The sequence below is a fragment of the Papio anubis genome, chromosome 6 (assembly GCF_008728515.1).
Source record: "Papio anubis isolate 15944 chromosome 6, Panubis1.0, whole genome shotgun sequence".
Taxonomy (NCBI): domain Eukaryota; kingdom Metazoa; phylum Chordata; class Mammalia; order Primates; family Cercopithecidae; genus Papio; species Papio anubis.
This window is the reverse complement of record NC_044981.1, coordinates 82,426,833-82,447,942: the sequence shown is the minus strand read 5'-3', so window position 1 is coordinate 82,447,942 and position 21,110 is coordinate 82,426,833. Positions and strand designations below refer to the sequence as shown.

The 21,110-nt window shown below is 38.6% G+C and overlaps 1 protein-coding gene and 1 pseudogene across 2 annotated transcripts in view; one reads left to right on the top strand and one right to left on the bottom strand.

The window, feature by feature from the left end:
* The window catches only part of ZNF292 (zinc finger protein 292), a 107,858-nt gene that overhangs the window by 72,906 nt on the left and 13,842 nt on the right, over positions 1-21,110 (bottom strand). The gene's annotated exons all lie outside the window — the stretch shown is intronic.
* Positions 12,824-13,775, top strand: LOC108585260 (annotated as a pseudogene).

Genomic DNA, 21,110 nt, shown 5'->3' with positions numbered 1-21,110 from the left:
AAATTAAACATAATGTCACTTAAGTGAGGAAAAAATTAATTTACTAGCTCACATATTAATAACTAAAAAAGACTAGAATGATGATATACAACTATAGTCCTGAACTGAGAAAATCATACACACCAAAGGCTCTAGTCTTACCCTCCTCATTTATCCCATGAACCTTTGCTGCTAATGTAATATAAGTAGTTGGAAGAAAAATTTTCAGTTCACGCATTGAGAAACTTTAAGTTCTGGAATACAGGAACAACTATAACAAAAGACTGGACACAGGAGCAACTGGGAGCCTTCCCTCTTTGGAGATCCTTCCACTCCAAATTATCCTTCCTCCAAATCACCTGTACTTCTCTGCCTGTTTTTTGAGACCAGGTCTTGTTCTGTCACCCAGGCTGTAATGCCGTGGCATGATTACGGGTCACTGCAGCCTCAATCTCCTGGGCTCAAGTGATCCTCCCACCTCAGTCTTCCAAAATGCCGGGATTACAGGCATGAGCCACTGTACCTGGCCATTTTCCCATACTTATTATCTACCTGAAATCGTATCTATTTAATGCACGTTCATACAGTATCAAAAATTAGTTCATATTATTTTCTTTAGCAGCTAACTGAGCTCTCCTATATTGAAGGAATAGGTTTGAGTGAAGATGCAAAGTGTACTCACAGAAATATGAGAACGTCGGCTACTTGAGAAAGAGGACTGGGGAAGGAACAGGGAATGAAAATGAAGTGATAAGGCATTCCCAAAACAAAACTCTGAATTTGACAGTGGTCTTTCCTGCACAGTATCCTGTTCCTAGAATATAAAGTAACATTACAATTTTACTGTGAATTTTAAAAATACTTTTTGTAACTAGTCTGGGAATTTCACCTCCATTAATAACCTAGAAAAATATGCCTGAAGGCTTCCTTGTATATTAATGAGTTGACTGATGGCTGGCAGCCCATAGGTAACTTCAGGACAGGGGTTGGACACCAGAAAGGCCAAAGCATGACTAGAGGGTTGAGACTTTTATCCCCACCTGCCCCCCCAACCTTTGGAGAGGGGAGAGGGGCTGAAGACTAAGTTGATCACCAATGGCCAATTATTTAATAGATCATACCTAAGTAATGAAACCTCCATAAAAACCCAAAAGGACTGGGTTCAGGAATTTCTGGATAGCCAAATGTGCATGAGGTTTCTGGAGGGAGGTGCACCCGGGCAGGGTGTGGAAGGTCCCTGAGCCCCTTTCCCCCATATCTTGTCCTATACGTCTGTTCCTGTCAATCCTTTGTAAAATCCTTTATAATAAACTAGCAAATGTTTAAAAAAAATTTTTTTAAATAGGAAAAATACAGAGGGCCGGGCGTGGTGGCTCATGCCTGTAATCCCACCACCTTTGTAATCTACCCTTGGGTGGGTAGATCGCTTGAGCTCCGGAGTTCAAGACCAGCCTGGGCAACATGGTGAAACCCTGTCTCTATCAAAAATACAAGAAATTAGCTGGGTGTGGTGGCATGCACCTGTAGTCCCCGCTGAAATAGGAGGAATCACTTGAGCCCAGGAGGTGGAGGTTGCAGTAAGTGAGATTGTGCCACTGCACTCCAGCCTGGGTTACAGAGCGAGACCTCATCTCAAAGAAAGAAAAAAGTATGCTTAAAGTTCTAGAATACAAATGGTAAACCAAAAGAATTAAATTACTATATTAATTAAATTGTGACGCTGGTAACTAAAGCAGTGCTCATCAGAATCCCAAAACACACAATCCTAAATGTTGAAATCCAAAACATCAAAATCCCAGAAATCTAAAATCCTGAAAATCGTAATTCTGAAAGATTAAAATCTTGAAATGTCAAAATCCTGAAAGTCGAATTCTGGGGAAAAGTTTAGTGCATTTTTCGGTTGTACACAGCATATTTGCATCATATAAGTTGTATCATGTTAGGTGGAACTATTACTTTGTTAATGTCTTTATTTGGAAACTAAGTATTAGTTCCAGGAAATGCATATGGGCACATGGTCAAGGGGTAGACTTATGGACTTAATTTTAGGTGTCAACTTGACTGGATTAAGGAATACCTAAAAACCTGTTAAAGCACTATTTTGGGAGTGTCTGGGAGGATGTTTTCAGAGGACATTATAGTGTAAGTCTGGGTGGACCAGGTAGGGAAGATCTGACCTCACTGTGGATGAGGACCATCAATTGGCCAAAAGCCAAGAGAGCAAATACAGAAAATGGATTGGTCTCTGAGAGTTAGGAAAAGACTTTTCTTCTGCTTCCTTGGATATGAGAACTTCAGGCTCACTGACCTTTGTACTCCAGGACATACACTAGTAGCCCCTCAGGGTCCTTGAAGCTTTCAACCTCCCACTGGGTCACACCACCAGCTTCCTTGGTTGAGGTCTAAGGAACTGGACTGAGCTTTGCTACTGCAACCCCAGAGTCTCTGGCTTGCAGATGTCCTATTGTGGAACTCTTCAGCCACCAGAATCTCTTAAGTCAATTCTCCTAATAAATCTCTTCTCACATATCTATATACATATCCTATTGGTTCTCCCTCTGGAGAACACTAATACAGACCTAGTATTGGAGAAGCCAACCATTCCTTCTTATGGTATTTCTTACAACACAATGGAAGACACCTACGGAATTGTTCCCCCCCACCAAAAAAAAAAGAAAAGCTATGGTAAGTTGAGCACACTAAGCTCCTTACTGGTGAAAGACAGAAGTTTAAAAGCTAATTATTATTGGTGATGTGAAAGCAGAAAAATGCTTAATTGCAATGGCCAAACAATAACCAGACTTCCAAATGGACAACATATACCTACAAAATGTGTAGAATACACCACTCTCCAAAAGTTCACAGAAGTGAAAATGCAGGCAAAAAGTAGGAGAAATCTCTCATGCCAAATTATTCAATTATGAATTACTTCTGCCCCTTCACACATTGTGCCAATTAGCTATGCTATCTTTCATCTTCACATCATTTCCAATACTGGAGGTATAAATTGTATAAAGGTTTAGAGAGTTTTAATTTGTCATATGCATTTTAGTAAATATGACTCTTGTACAAAAGTGTATTATCACAACATTAACTTTGTGTGTAAGCACCGTGTGTATACGTGAAAATGTTGAAATTTCCTCAATAAATAGAGATGTCCTTTTTTTTACATCTGTATTTGTGAAAGACAAAATCTCTTGAGATCTTGGCTCTCTGGGCAACTGCATATGTGGAGGTGAATCATTATGGTTTTTTGCTGACCTCATCAAAAGACTTAGCTGTCCATCACAGTATTTTAGATGACTGTGATCATCTAAATTATAAGTTATATACTTTACATACTATATAAGTTATAATACTGGGTGTATACAGTTGCCAACAATAGTGATATGTATTTACACATTTCACTTTGTGACCTATTTCTTTACGAATATGGCTTATCTGCTCATAACTGTTATACCCATGTGACTATCCTTAGTATATCTATTTAAACTTGCAAAAATATGTATGTCATTACTGCCTATTTTATGGTGTAAAGTGGTTTATGTTCTGTGGTAATTTATGATTCTCAAATCCCCTTTAAAATGTAAATAAACTCTTTTTAAATGTTTTTAAAAATTATTTTTTCCAGAATTAATGGAATTTCAATCCTCTGGGATTTTAGACATTAGGGATTTCAATCTTTCAGGATTTCAACATTTGGGATTATGGTGTTCGGGATTGTGTCTTTTAGAATTATGATCCAACCCCAACTGAAGGGACCATTTTATTTTTTTAAACAGTAACTTCTTAGATACAACATGCTTGAATTTCAAGTTACATTTTCCTGCAGGGGCCAGCCTGCAAGAGGAAAGTATTTGATAGCAATATGTATTTTAAATTATTTTACTCCCTGTTACTGTAACTGTTGCAAAGCACTCTGTTTGCCTTTAATACTATTAGATGCAGCCCTTTATAATTATAAACTTCCTCTAGTACTTAACACCCTTACTGACTCTAAGGTGTCAAAGACTGGAATGAGGCATCATTCTTTCACTTGCAGGGGGAAATGACTATTTGTAACTTTATTGCAAGCATTTTTTCTTTTTCAGCAACATTCACTGTAAACACAGTCATTTATAACCTAAGTTTAAAAAAACTGACTCCTACACAGAAGTCATCACTGCTTTTAAAAATTTATGTAAAATACTATCTCCATGAGTGTTTCATTGGGAAGATCACCTACAGAGTCAGGGCCATCAGTTTTATCTTCAATAATATCTCTCTATACAAAGTTGTCACAAACAGTGAAGTTAAAGCAGTAGGACTAGGAAGTAGAAAATCTCTCAAAAAGATTCTGGTGTCCTGCTGTTTTACTGATTTATTAAAAATAATGTAATTTACTTAATATAAAATGCAGGCTCATTACTTCTACACTAATGTAAAGGCTACTGGATGTAGCAAATTTAACATGATGCTATGGAATCAATAATATGATTGTTAATTTGCTTTTATTCTTTCTTCTTTCAATTTCTAGAAACATATCACCAACTATTTTTACACATATAACTTCAAAGGAAAAGTCAAATATGAAAACGAACACAATCATATTTAGATGTCTACAAATGAACCATCTATTAGTAACAAGTTAGCACTAATAAATTAGTCACAATAGCTCATCTTCTGTCTCTCTGCCTCACCAACCCCACATCCTCTGAAAGTGTAGGAGTGCTTTTCTTTTAACCCAGCCTTGTACTTGGGGAAATTTTTAAAAGATAATTTACATGACTGCCATTTGCTAATTTACTCAAAAGGAAATAACCAGGTGGAAATTTTTTAAGCTACCAAGCATGACAATAAAGTAATAGAATTGAAAAGTTCTCATTTGACGTTTCTTAATTGTTTAAATTAAAATATAATAGACTTTTAACTATGGAAACACACTCACACAATTATTCCATTCTCTCAACTCAACCATTTTGGGGATCAAAATGACTTTTAAGGGCTACTCCTGCATAGTAATATCCCACTAGAGTGAATAACTGCATTTACAACCATGGTATTTTTTAATAACAAAGCTAGTCACTATGGACGAGCAGTGACCCAAATATGCCCTGTATATGAGCAGTGGGGGAGGAGGAAGCATTCGTACTAATCTTCAGTTTTCAAGCACAAAGATAATATGTAATTTAACTCACTTTAGCCCACTGCATCTGGTAGGATCCAATTAAAAAAATGAGAACCACCGGGCACCTGTAATCTCAGCACTTGGGGATGCCGAGACGGGAGGATCACCTGAGGTCAGGAGTTCAAGACCAGCCTGGCCAACATGGCGAAACCCCATCTCTACTAAAAATACCAAAAAACTAGCTGGGTGTGGTGGTGCGTGCCTGTAATCCCAGCCAGTTGGGAGGCTGAGGCAGGAGAATCGCTTGAACCCAGAAGACAGAGGTTGCAGTGAGCCCAGACAGTGCCACTGCACTCCAGTCTGGGGTACAGAGTGAGACTTCATCTCAAAAAAAAAAAAAAAAAAAGAGAACCACCCCCTAATTTGAACAGGGAAAGTTTAATACACATGATATGAACAGGAGACAGGGAAATACTGGGTAGAAGAGAACAGATCCCCAGCAAATGCCCCACCCTCAAGTCTGAACACCAGTGGCGCTAAAAGAGGGCAGGCATTCCTGTTTTTGCGCCCAGAAAGTTGCCTTTTGGCCCGCCACTTCCCCCATCTTGCCCCCACTTAACCCAAGACCTTAGAGGGCACACACACAAACTGCTGAATGTCAACAGGAATAGTGGAGAGCGGCAGAGAGCAGCAGGGTGGCACGGCAGAGAAGGAGGGAAGAAGCACCTGAATGCTGAAAGGAGTTCGGCTGACCACAGCTGAACTCCAGGGGAAGACTATATCCCCCATCCCTCCATCTTCTGGCTCCCCATCCATTTCGCTGAGAGCCACCTTCACCATTCAATAAAACCTTGCACTCATCCTTCAAGCCTGCGTGTGATCTGGGACACTGGGGAAGAGCTTGGGATACAGAAGGCTGTCACAATGGCCTTCTTCCTTGCAATAAGGCAGAGGGTCCATTGAGCTGATTAACACTCAAAGCCGTCTGCAGATGGCAAAGCTGAAACAAAGAGCTTTGGAACAGTGTGGGTGCAGGCACTCACCCCTAGACACTACCATAGGGCCAAGAGCCCAAAGCATTCATCCTGGTCTCTGCACCTACCAGTCTGCATGCTCCCCCTAGGGGCCTGAGCTGTGGGGAACCAAGCAGGTAAGCCACACCCGCCACACATCCTGCAAGGGAAATCAGGGAACTCGTTACAACTATTAACTGTAATTGGAAAATCACTATCAATGTGTAATGAAAACTCTGAAGAATACCCAAGGGCTGAGTGAGGGTATCCACGGGAGGAACAAACTTAGAAGAGGGTCCCCTCCCCAAAACTAGGGTTCAGGCCTTATTGGAAGTATGGTTGCTAGGCTTAAGGGGCTGGGCGTTGAGCACACACAGTCAGTTGGGACATTGAGAATCTGATTACCAGCAGGGCCTGCAAAAGGAAAGCTCTCCTGAGTGTAAGCAGACATGCAGGGGAAGTTGGAATACTGGCAGCTGGTTCTCCAGAAGGCAGGCATGAGGTCTGGGGTGTGCAGCCTCATGCTGGGAAAACTACAGAAAGGAGGTCACTAAGCTGAGGCTGGGGCTGTGAGCTAGACAAGGGTCTGTCTGCTCTTGACACAGACCTGGGGCAGAGGACCCCTGGATATCCACAGCCACACTACCGGCAGCCGTGCATTCACAGTAAGAAACAAAACCATAAGCCCACCTTTGTGCACTGTCCTTCCAGCACTCTCTACTCACAAAATTAACATACAAAGAAGAAATGCTTAAGGCAAGGTTGTTCAAAATGTGGCCCTGGATGGCTGTGAATGTGGGCCAATGCAAATTTGTCAAACTTTCTTAAAACATTATGAGGTTTCTGGGTTTTTTTTTGTTTTTTTTTTTTGCGATTCAGTTCATAAGCTATTGTTGGTGTATGTTATGTGTGGCCCAAGACAATTCTTTCAATGTGGCCCAGGGAAGCCAAGACATTGGACACCCCTGGCCTAAAGGGTTAGGCTTCAATATTGCAGATCAAGTAATGAAGAGGTAATTTAGAGCTGGGAGAGAATCTGATAACTCGCACACTCAATACTCGGGGATCTTCATAAAGAATAAAACATGGCAGAAGCAATAAACTAGAAATACACAGTAAATTAAATTTGACTAAAAGATAGTATAAAAAAATCTGAATGGGCTGTTGCTGTAACTTCTCTGTACATGGAGGAAACGGCAAATAAATCAGGAACTTATTTAATAATGTATTATTAGAAAACTTCATTAATCATAGCACTATAAACTAGGGATTTACAAACAGAGGACGTACACTGAAGTACAGTAGGAAAAAAATTCTACTAAATTTTTCTAAATCATAAAATTATATTATCAACAGACCTGAAAAACTATATAAGCCGAAATAGTATATATATTTATACTTATGATTTATAATTAGACATACTTATATTGAAGTTTCCTATTCAAATGTTTGCTGGTAAGGTACCCAATTAAAAAATTTAAAGACCACTACTGTAGAAAATAGCCCTATTTCTCTCTACAGATTTTACATACTCCTTTACACCATATAGAGTCCACATTGGCCAGGCATGGTGGCTCATTCCTGTAATCCCAGCACTTTGGGAGGTTGCTGTGGGCAGATCACCTAAAGCTGAGAGTTCGAGATCCACCTGGCTAACATGGTAAAACCCTGTCTCCACTAAAAATACAAAAATTAGCTGGGCATGATGGCGCACACCTGTAATCCCAGCTACTCGGGAAGCTGAGGCAGGAAAATCTCTTGAACCTGGGAGGCGGAGGATGCAGTGAGCCGAGATGGCGCCAGGGCACTCCAGCCCGGGCAACAGAGACTCCATCTCCAAAAAACAAACAAACAAAAAAAAAAAAACAAAGCCACATATATCACAACTACAGATTTGTTTTTGTTTAATCCAATAAAACAAATAATCGTATATTAATATGTAAAGACTGGGAAACAATGTCTTCAACAAATTGCTATCACTATAGTTCATAAATACGTATTGTTCACCCTTCAAGGACCTACACATCACTCAAATTCAAAACTAATGAAATTCCCACTACTATAGAACAAAGAACCCTAATTTGCACATTGTTAAATAAGGGTATTACTCAGACTCCACAAGGGTAAAATGCTCACATTCTGCTTTCCTGAAACTTAGTTTCAAAAGATTAAAGTTTTCTTTTATAAATTCCTTTAGTACCCTAAAGCAAAATTCAACAATCACACCTACACATTGTCCCTAAAAAAACAAATAAAATGTTTTATTTAGTTTGGGTTCTGATTTTCTTGCATTGTTAAAAACTCCTAGTTACTTGACTTGGGCAAGTTATTTTACATCTCTGTGCCTTAGTGGTCTCATCAATAAATAGGGATAGTATCACCTATTTCAGAGAGGTGCTGAGAACTAAATGAATTATTTCCCTCTCTCTTATACACACAGGCAGACATACACAACACACAAATGTAACAGTTCCTGGCACATAACTTTAATAAATGTAAGCCAGTAAGAGTACTACTACTTTTCATACACTCACATTTGCTTTATAAGAACTGTTTGATCACACTGAATCCTTGCCCTGAATATAGATATCCAATTCAGAAATGAGATGAAATAAGAATAGTCAAAAGTAACATAATTTCAGTAAAGAACAGCTTCTTAAACGCACAAAATTCACCTTTCTTCCAAAAACTGAAACCACCTATCCAAGGAGAAAACCATTCAACAAGATTTACTTACTTACAATTCAGCAAACTAGGCAAGGTCTCTCTTTTTAAGGAACACCAACTTGGGAGGTAGAAGAAAGAAACACAATCATAATACAAAGAAACTATGAAAAACATACACAGTTCAATAAAAAGAATGAGGAATACATAATTAAATCCATTTAGTAGCATAGGAAGGCCTAATGAAAAATGTAGAATTTGAATAGCCTTACCATAGACTAAAGCAAAGAGATCTGGAAAAACCAAGTCAATTAAAAAAAGAAAACACTAAAGGAGAAAGCTAAGGCAAATGCACAGAAGTGAGGGAGAATACATAAGCTGTAGCATAAGAATAGACTACAAAGGCCTAAGACTACAAAAAAATTAGAGATATGGTGCCAATCAGTCAGGATGGGGCACTGGAAGCATGAAAGATTCCTGAATGTAAGGTTAATGAGCTTGAATTTTCGTTTTCATGGAACAACAGCATTTTACACGGTGCTTGTTAATGTGATGTGCACTGTACTGATGCCTCACTTAATCCTTACAAACCTATGAAGTAGACATGACTATTATCCTTATTAAAGAAATTAAGCAAATGAGCCCACAACTAGTAAATGGTGAAGTTGGGATTTTAACTCATGGTGTTCAACCCAGAATTTGAATTCTTCGACATAATGTAGTCTTTTAAAATCTTTAAGGAACAAATATGGTATCTGTGCTTTGGAAAGATAACTAATAATCTTAGTGACAGTATAGAAGACAGATTTAAAAAGAAGTGAATGGAGGACAGAAAAGTACCTCATGAAAAAATAAATATTTGTTACTTTCCTATGGCAAGAAACTACGTAGCCAGTAATGACTTATCAAATTTAAGCAGCAAGGGATACAGGAAATAGTACAGGAATAAAATTGACAAAACTTAGTAACTGGCCTGTGGAAATGAGAGGAGGAGCTAAAAATGACTCAAGGATTCAAAACTTTTTTTTTTTTTTGAGATGGAGTTTCACTCTTGTCGCCCAGGCTGGAGTACAGTGGCGCAATCTCAACTCACACCAACCTCGGCCTCCCAGGTTCAAGAGATTCTCCTGTCTCAGCCTCCTGAGTAGCTGGGATTATAGGCATGTGCTGATAATTCTGTATTTTTAGTAAAGGCAGGGTTTCACCATGTTGGGCAGGCTGGTCTCAAACTCCTGACCTCAAGTGATCCACCAGCCTCAGCCTCCCAAAGTGCTAGGATTGCAGGCGTGAGCCACCGTGCCTGGGCAGGATTAAACAGGATTAAAAACATAAGTGTGTGTGTGGGGCACGGAGGGAGTGCGGGGCGGGGAGGCGGTGCATTAGGAATAGCAGCAACAGGCTTTCTTATTGGTGGGAGGATGGAGGGAAAAGTGGATGAGTTCCATTTCAGACATATTTAATTAGAAGTACTTACTGAACATCCACGAGGAGGAGTTCCACAGGTGACTGAAAATGGAAGCCAAGAGCTAAAAGTCTATAAAAATAATGGACACCTGGAAATCCCATCCAGAGTGAGCGATGGGAGATACTGTCAGAGTGGATGACTACTGAAGACGATTATGTAAAGCATGGATTATCAACCGGGCCATCAGGAACCACTTTCTGAGGAGAAAGTCCTGCCTCAGACATAATGGTAAGTTGGGAAAAAATGCTTGACTGTTGCCAGTGAAGAGTGAAAGAAGAAAACATTGAGGGTGATAGGGTTCAGGAAATGCTACCCCAAAATATGGCACCTTGGCATTTGAGAAAGTAGCAGAAACAGGAAGGTTTCTGATCTCCTCCCACCCTTCTCCCCTGAAACAGGCCATAAAACAATTTTCTGACCTTCCTCTAAACTAGGTCATAAGACCCTCATTTCAGAGGTGTCCTCACTATTCCCTGAGGAAAGGAATGTCCTTATCTCTGAAAACACAGGAACATTAAGGATCTGCACAAACAGGCCTTGCTAAGTTCCCCTCCAGTTTATTACCATTAGATCCTACCTGCTTTGTCCAATCATATTTCCCCACCACTGTCTATTCTTCATCAAATCTAAGCATTGAAATACACAGGTTTCCCTGTATCTTTGGGTCTTCATTTCTGAAAACTTCCATGTCATGTAAAACTTTTATTAAATAAATGTGCGTTCTTTTCTCTTGTTAATCTGTATTCTGTTAAAGGTGACTCAGCCACGAACCTAGTGACAGATAGGAAAAAATACTTTTTCTTCCCTATGAGGGAAAGCCCCCCCACCACACACATACTATAAACTTTTGGATCTAGTCCTCTTAAATATATTAATAATAGCTACCATTTACCTTCCAGAAGGTGAAAGGAAGAGTGAGTAAAGACAATAAACAGTCACAAATGTAGAACCAGGAGCCTAGTGTAAATAAACTGAAGGTAAGTCTAGGTGGTGTCACAAACATTTTAAACAGCCAAGAGGGGTTGGCCAGCAAGCCATTTCAGTCCAGAGCCAGGCATTAGTTCAATATTGCCAGATCTTCTGATCTTCCAAAAGCCCTAAACCCTCATTTCAATATGAGTTTATGATTTTTTAAATGCTGACAAAATTTCTTTAAAACATGTACAGGCATATGACATAGTCTTTGAGCTGCTAGGTTGCTATGCAGGTCTACAAGTACTGCAGATATGCCAAGCCGAGTGACCATTAAAAGAACATTTTCTTGGCCAAGAGTGGTGGCTCACATCTGTACTTCTAGCACTCCGGGAAGCCAAGGCACGAGGATCACCTGAGGCCAGGAGTTCAAGACCAGCCTGGGCAACATAGTGAGACACTGTCTCTACAAAAAAGTTATTAAAAATTAGCCAGGCATGGTGGTGTGGGCCCGTAGTCCTAGCTACTCAGGAAGCTGAGACAGGAGAATCACTTGAGCCCAGGAGTTCAAGGCTGCAGGGAGCCATGATTGTACCCACTGCACTTCTGGGCAAGAGTGAGACCTCAACTCAAAAAAAGAGAACATTTCCTTTTGTGTGGTGAGGAGTAAAATCCAAACTGCAATGAAAGGTAAAGAAATGAAGGCAATAAAAACAATACCTTTCCAAGAAGTCTGGCAATAACGATGAGGTGAAAAAAAGAATTAAGGAAAACCTTTTTTAGGAAGAAGAAGTTTCACATAAGGAGAGAAGAAGTCAGAGGAAGGGGCAAAATCTGAAGAGAGATGACCAGTGAAACAAGAAGATGAGAAAGATATGTATACATCTATACGCTAAAAGACAGAAGCGTGAAAAGTGATTAAGATTCAAAAGAGTGGGATGGTTCTCTGAAGCGGTGGGGATCAAGTACACATATGAAAAGATGTACTTTGGAAAGGGAACAGCCACTTCTTCCTTAGGTTTCCAAGGAAGGAAATGAAAAGTCCAGAGAAAATTTAAGAAGACGACTTGGGGAAACATGTAAGATAACCTCAGTCTTCTCAATAAATTTTTAGAAACATTAGCACTGAGTATAGTTGTATAAATTTCACTGTTTGATATTATTGTTCCTCTGATAAAGTACATTCCCCTATTCATACTATATACACATCAGTGCCGTGATTCCAGGGAAATATATTTAAAATCTTAGGTACTAAAAAAATGAGTTTAATGTGCCTTAGTAGGTAAGACAAGAATAAGCAGCATAAGTCTTTAAAAACTAAATCAAAGGTATGAAACTCTTCAGTAATGGCTTTTTTATGTTTCTAAGAACATTCACTATGTTAGTACAGAGAAGAAAGCAGTAGAAAGAGGAAACAGGAGGAAAAAACACCAGTTTAGGAAGAAAATACTGTCAGAAGAGAACTACACTTTAACTCCCTTCACGATCCCTGCCAATAATGCTGTTATATTCTAGAGTACTACTTGTCAAACTCTTCTGCAGCAGTAACTTTTCTATTTTATACATCAAGGTATCAGGTAAGACTGGGCAGAAAAGGGAGTTTCCCTATTTTTTTTTTTTCGACTGTAAAACCACTATCTAGATGACAAGAAACTAAACAGTATTTTATTAACACTAAGATTAATGTTCTTGGACAAGCCACATGGCTGCAGGTTGCTCAGAGGCGCTGTGGCTGAAGATGTCCCTCCTCTCCTAGAGCTGCCGACCTATCCTGCTGCTTGGATGCTGGTGAATTGAATAGTCGCTATTCCTGCCTGGTGGCCCAGCCAAAAGCACATCACTCTGCTACCTTAAGAGGAAATACACCGGCATTGCAGAGAAGGTCAATGTGAAGCTCCTGCACTATTCTGAGAGCCTTTTGGGTGTCCCCATTGCATATAACATCAAAGTTGTGGTGAACTGGGAGATATTTATGATGATCAAGAACACATTAATCTTAACATTGAAGTAGATTTTGTTATTTTCTGCCCTGAACCAGGGCAAAAGGTACAGTTAACAAAGTGTCTTATAGTCAGACTGGCTATTTTGTACAAAAATATTTTAGTATGTCCATCCCTAAACCTGAGATGTTAGCTGACCAGTGGCAGGCCCTGGAGATATGTGTGGTGATGAATCAGAATATGAAATGTTTCATCTAGATTAAGATGCTGCTGAAATATTCTGCATTTAGGGAAAACCACCACTAGTTGACAATCCAAGAACTCTGAAGTTTCTGATAAACCAGCACTGAAGAAGCTTTTGAAAAACTTCCAAAGAAGAAAAAGAGAAACCAGAAACACCTAGAGATTAATGAAGTGGATGATGGTACCACAAGCTAGCAAATTTTGCAGATGTCACCCCAAAGGAAGAGTTAGACTTACAGGATGATTGCTAATGAGAATAACCTCTGGGAAGATGAGCCAAAGAAGAAGAAAAAGAAAAGGCATCAGAACTAGGACCCTGTTTTCCAAGGTAGTGACTCCAGCGGTTATCAAAGTGACCATAAAAAGAAGAAAAAAAAAGAAAAAAACACAGTGAAGAAGCTAAATTTACCCCACTTTTGGAATGCTCGCCTAAACAGAAAAGAAAAAAGTAATCTTCTTTAGGGAATTTTAAATATGATTCAGTTTGACTTACACAATAGATGAATGTTTTGAATGACATGGAATGCCAGTGTACATCAGCAGTTTACGAAACGGAACGCCTGATAAGGAGTTGGATTTTTTTTGGGGGGGGCCAAAATTACAAAACTGACAATAAATTAATCTGGAGAATTCCAATATTATTAAAGTGCCATTTTATTGTATATAGAAAAAGAGCTGCTGTGACTCTCAAGTCTTCCATCTTTCCAGGTTTTATGCTACATAAAGTTATTTCTATAACCTTAAGACTACCAAAAGGACATTATAATACGATATTATTCATATTAAAGAATGAGTTAAATATAGGTTTTTAATTTTATTTGTAACAGATTTCACCTTTAATCATTACATGCCATTTCATTTTTTAATTTAAATTTTTCTTTTTTTTTTTTTTTTGAGACAGAGTCTCATTCTGTCACTCAGGCTAGAATGCAGTGGTGCAATCTTGGATCACTGAGACCTTGACTTCCCAGGCTCAGGTGATCCTCTCATCTCAGCCTCCTGAGTAGCCGGGACTACAGGTGTGTACCACCATGCCCAGCTAATATTTTGTATTTTTTATAGAGATGAGGTTTTGCCATGTTGCCCAGGCTGGTCTCAAACACCTGGGCTCAAGTAAGCCACCCGCCTTGGTCTCCCAAAGTGCTGCGATTACAGGTATAAGCCACCATGCCTGGTCCTATTTTAGTCTGCATTTTGAAAAACTCAGGGCATTTATTGGTATTAGGTTTTCCTTTATCATGACTACTATAGTACTTCTATTGTTTAACTTAGAATGGTTAAACATTCTAAAGAATGCTTAATTAGTCTCCAGGGTGCTAATGAACCATGCCTCTGACTTGACTCTTGGGGAACAATACTCATTATTCTTTCCCACCAGGTGCATATATATTGTTTTCTTTTTACTTTAAGTCTAAGAGGTTGATGAAAAGAGCTGTTCTCTTGTTACTTGTCCATTTGTGCCTCAACCATTCTGATTCCAGTGTGTCTTGGAGGAGGAGTTGGATGAAGGCAGGATAAATGTGATTCTGACTACTGGGAAATTTCCTGATTACTTTTTAATGATTGGGGTAGGCTATCATAAATTGTTCTAAAGAGAAAACGGCTGTTCACTGCTTTTACTGAGAAAATGTCGCAAACAAGGTGGATGCAGTTCCTTTCCTCATCGGGTGTCACAGGGGAAATAGTACACCGTATAAAAGATTACAGAAAATTAGTAACTGTGCTAGGTGCTATGAAGAAAAAGAAATTACCCATTCACAGTTACCTTTGTTAGTATTTGCAAACACATAAATGGTTGAATTGAACTCTCCATGTCAGGCATTTTTGTTGCCATTTAACTAGTACCAGACATAGTGCTAATCTCATAGTTTAATGTTCAACAATAAGTATGGTCCGCTAGTGGTATATCTTTATTTAAATCTAGATGATAGGATATAGAGGTTGGAGAGTGGCAGACATTCACACTGGTTTACAAGTAGATGTGCCGACAACGAAAGGGTGCAAACCAGTATATTTCATTACAATTGAGATTCATGTGAGTATACATACAGCCCTTGAAATGTAACTAGTCCAAGCTGACATATGTCATCAGTATAAAATACATACCAGACTTTGAAGATGTACAAAAAAAGACTATAAACTATGTCAATTTTTATGTTGGTGAAATTACAACATTTTTGATATAGTGGGTTAAATAATTTTTTAAAACTAGTATCCTTTTATGAGGGAACATTTTGGATCTACTCCTCTTAAATGTATTAATAGCTAACAATTACTCTGTAATTCTAGCACCATAATAAGCAAAGCACTCAGCAAACGTTATGCCTTAATCACAACAGCTTTAAGCAGGTATTATTATTATTACCTCCAGTCTATAAGTAAGAACAGAGATTTAAACATACACACACACACACACACACACACAACCCTGAAGTCCTTCAGGAAGTGCCAGAGTTGGAATTCAAATCATAGTTCAAAATGTATTCTTTTAGTTACTGTATAATCCCAGCTTCTCTCTCATCCCCAGCCTCTCAAATTCTAGTTTAAAATTTTGGACAAAGGAAAGGTTTCAACTATAAAGCCACTAATCTTCTCCCAGTACATTCACTCCCATCAACTAACTCCAAACCCTCCACCACACACACGCAAAAGGATCTTTTATAAATTACTATAAAGTCTAATCCTACTCTCTTCAAAATGCAGGCTTTAAACAAATTAATAAATCAGTAATTTAACATTTTTAAAACTGATAATCATGGATAACTTTGAAAACAGTGGAATTATTAATGTTTTAAAATTATGCTAGGTCATATCATACATAAAACATCCAAAGTGTTTCCAAAGTAGTCTAAGTGTAAATGAAAATGTTACTTTATATTACAACGATCATTTAAAATATTTATGGCTTTCATCAGTTCTAATAACAATCACAAAAGGTCCCCATTTCAAGGATAAAGAAACAAAGAAATGCTGTAAGTGGCATGCCAAACTCACAATAAACAGTATGTATAAAACCAACATCCTTAGAATCCCAAGATTTTAATTCACAGTATCTAATGGGCTGTCAAGCAAACTATACATGGAAGACAAAATCTAGGATATAGTTTCTTTTGGTCAAATAAAACAAGATCTATAGAGGAGGGTTTTCATGGAGGAAAAAATTCACACCACAAATATTTTCATTGAATTATAGGTAAATCCTCAAAGGTCTTTTGGTGTTGAAGATAATTTCTCCTTAGGCAGAATGTGCAACATCAGGTAACCTTTTCAAAAATACTTCATAAATGAGTCACAACACTGGATATACTGATCAATTTATTGCCAACATATTCAACTTCACTTACTAGGGTTAATTCTTAATTGCTAAAGAAGCAGTTTTATAATACATGCATTCAGAAATGCTTTCTATAAAATATCTTCATGCTGATGAACTTCATAGTCAGTTCGAGGATATAAATTTTATTGACAATGTCATTTTATGCAATGTGCACTATCCTATTTTAGGGAGGCAATTAAAAAAAATCCCAAACCAAGGTTTAAAATAAGATTATACAAATATGAATAGGTTAAGTCATGGAATAAATCACCAGATTCAAACTACTTAAGTATCAGTCTTTTATGTTTTAGTCTTTTAAAATAATATAATAATCTTGTAGAAGTTGTTTTTTAAAAACTAAAAATTTGCATTATTCCATAATATAATGTTAATGCTTCTGAGTTAACGTATAGTGATGTTTTAAGTTTTATATATAGTGAAATCTATCACATTTGCAAAAAGTAGGGAAAGATCAGCAATACATGCACATGTTCATATAGAAAAATGCAAAATGTAAACTATTTTGAGTATATACAAATTCTAGCCTGGGCACAGTGGCTCATGCCTGTAACCCCAGCACTCTGGGAGTCTGAGATGGGCAAACTGCTTGAGCCCAGGAGATCAAGACAAACCTGGGCAACATGGCAAAACGCTGTCTCCACTAAAAATACCAAGAATTAGCTGGGCATGGTAGTGCACATCTGTAGTCCCAGCTATCCAAGACGGCTGAGGTGGGAGGATTGCTTGAGCCTGGGAGGTGGACGCTGAAGTGAGATCTGATGGCGTCACTGCATTCCAGCCTGGGTGACAGTGAGACCCTGTCTCAAAAAACCAACAAACAAACAAACAAAAAACAACTAAATGCTAATGGCTCATCTTTTAAAAGTAGCATAATCATTCCTATTTACTGGAAATAATTTTCTCAATATCACAAATAACTACTTCAATTAACTGTAGTAAATCAAAATTAGTGCTAGACTTAATTTAGATTATTTATATCAAATAGTTTTCTGATATCTGTATAACACTGTCTGCAATGAGGAGCCGAGCCAACGGTTAATTACAGGGGGCCCTCAGTATCCGTGGGTTCCATATCCACAGATTCAACAATCTTCGTTGGAAAATACATTTAAAAAAAAAACAAAAAAAAAAGCAGACCGGGCACAGTGGCTCACATCTGTAATCCCAGCAATTTGGGAGGCTGAGGTGAGCGAATCACTTCAGGGTCAGGAGTTCGAGACTAGCCCGGCCAACGTGGTGAAACCCTGTCTTTACTAAAAATACAAAAATTAGCCGGGCATGGTGGCACGCCTGTAACTGCAGCTACTCGGCAGGCTGAGTCACGAGAATCACTTGAACCCGGGAGGTGGAGGCTGCAGTGAATGGAGATAGTGCCACTACACTGCAGCCTGGGTGATAGAGCAAGATTTTGTCTCAAAAAAATAAAAATTAAAAAAAGCAATAAAAAGTAACAATACAACAATAAAAATACAAATAAAAAACCAAAACCGTATAACAACTATTTACGTACATACATCTACAGAGAAAGCATTTGGGAGGATATGCTAGGTTATATGCAAATACTATGCCATTTCATTTAAGGGACTTGAGCATCTGGGGATTTTGGAATCCAAGGGGGTTCCTGGAGCCAATTGTCTATGAATACCGAGGGATTATTGTACTATCTTTAAACTTAATAACCTCTTTCTAAATATAAAACCTGTAATCAGCTGGGCGCGGTGGCTCACACCTGTAATCCCAGCAATTTGGGAGGCTGAGATGGGCGGATCACCTGAGGTCAGGAGTTCGGGACCACCCTGGCCAACATGGTGAAACCCCGTCTCTAATAAAGATAGAAAAATTAGCCAGGTATGATGGTGCGTGCCTGTAACCCCAGTTACTCGGGAGGCTGAGGCAGGAGAATCACTTGAACCCAGGAGGCAGAGGTTGTAGTGAGCTGAGATCGTGCCACTGCACTCCAGCCTGGGTGACAAGAGCAAAACTCTACCTAAAAAAAAAAAAAAAAAAACTATTATGAAGCTAATATATCACCTCCTATATCAGGCATCAATAAGGATGCCAAATGTTCCACATGAAGACATTTTCCAGGTATTTGAAATTTCATTTTTTAAAGCACTGCTTAGTTTTAGCCATTTAACCCTATGCCTCAGTCTTCCTAAATAATCACTTAATTTTTGATGACACTGGGTCACACTGAGCAAGTATTATATAGTAGTAATGGTGAGGTCGTAGGAGGCAATTTAAATTAACTTGGAAACTAAAACAAACTAAATGGTTCTTGAATCCTATGATCTCATAGGCCTTCAGATTAAACAATTAATCGTTAGTAAAGCATCTAACAGTGCCTGTTCTGAATACTGATTCCCTGTCTCTTCAATCTGGTTGGTCTTGCCTCTAACTCCAAGGTTCCACCCATTTGCAGATTATGGAAATTAGGTAATTGAATTTCCTAACTTGTAAGTAAAACAACGTTACTGATTTTGGACAATGACAGTCTGAGTGAGGATGGGTGCCTTCAGTCCAAGACAATGGAGAAGCTTCACTAAGAGTCCTTTTGGTTCTGCCTTTACAGGTAAAGAAAGGACTACACTCTGGATAATCACATTTGGTTTAACTTTGAATGCCAGTTAGGTGGCATTTTCTGAGTTAGCCAAGAATTCCTACACAATCTTAGTTCAAATTACTTTCTCAACCACATGAAGAGCAGCAAAATATATCTAACAAACATAGCTCTCCTCAATCTCATAATCTCAAAAGTATTTCAGGAAAACTAAATGTACAAACAGCAAGGTTGTCATTGAAACAGAAGTTTTTTGTTTTTTGTTTCTGAGATGGCGTTTCACTTCACTCTTGTTGACCAGGCAGGAATGCAATGGTGCGATCTTGGCTCACTGCAACCACTGCCTCCCTAGTTCAAGCGATTCTCCCGGCTCAGCCTCCCAAGTAGCTGGGATTACAGGCATGTGCCACCAAGCCCAGCTAATTTGTGTAGTTTTAGTAGAGACAGGGTTACACCGTGTTGGTCAGGCTGGTCTAAAACTCCTGACTTGAGGTGATCCACCCATCTCATCCTCCCAAAGTGCTGGGATTACAGGCATGAGCCACTGCACCCGGCCTAAAACAGAAGATTCAAGAGTCAGTTTTACTTTAACTGAAAACGAAATGTACTGAGGGAAAAAAGATTTCAGGACTGACTTCAGAAGTTTAACTTTTGCAAGTTTTTTGCTAAAGTGACAGCAAATTTTTCCTATACCAATAGTACAGTGCCACGAATTAAGCACCAAGTAACTGCTAATGGAATAAATAAATGATTCTTCCTGCAGTTCATTTCCTAGTTTATGGAAATAAATAGTAGTATTTTTACTATTAAAGTAGTTTTTTAACACTACTACAATAAAACAGTATAACCTATTTCAGGAAGAGTCAAGTAACTCTTTTAACAAAAGAACACGGGAGACACAGGCAGCAAAATATATTTAATTTGAACCTGGGGGCTAACCATATCCTAACTCTGGCACCTTGGGCAAATCAAAACTCAAAAGTGTTAATATTTGAGGACAAGTAAAGCTCTGAGAAAAAATCTCAAAGAAATACTTACGGAGAACTTACTGCATCAAAGCATTGTATGTCCAATGAAGGAATCCAAAATCTACTGAGGACATAGAGCATGCAACAAAGAAACAAAAGGCAACAAATGCACACATATTTATGACTCATGTATATTTTCCTAACCAAAACTGAAAAAGTTAGAACAAATTTTCAAACATTGAAAATAAAGCTAAATCATACTGAAAAATCCATGCTATACAAGCAACATAACATAGTCAATGACAGAAGTCAGAAGTAACTCTCAGAGCAAGTGCAGACCAGAGAAGGGTATACTCGGAAAACACGTAATCATCCTGGGCTTTAAGGTACAAGTAGAGTTGAGAATGACTCAAAAACTACTTGTTCATGATGTCTTCCTTATGCCAGATACTGTGCTGGGAGCCTTCACCAGTGTCTCCTACCCTCTATGGGTAGGCATTTATCATCCCTTACCTCAGCCTTATTTTTTCAAAGAAAGCATGACTTACGGAGCTGAATATTTCTCCCAGATTGTGGGGGAGCTGTTAGTTGAACTCAAAGCCATTTGGCTTTCCACTATTGTAACATTGCAAAGTTATCTAAGCAGTCACAAAGGCAGTAAAATGAACAGGTATGCTTGTGAGGAATTAATAAACTTGGAGCAGAAAGTTCCTGTAGAATAATAAAAAGTAATGCTGAAAAAAGTAGGAGGGAGAGCACTGGGTTCATGCTTAAATGTAGGTTTTTTCCTACGCATCAGTATTTCTCAAATTGGGTTCTGTGAACATAATGTTGGGTTTCTAGCATTCACTTTAAGAAATGTAAAACTGGCCAGGTGACGGGGCTCACGCCTGTAATCCCAACAGTTTGGGAGGCCAAGGCA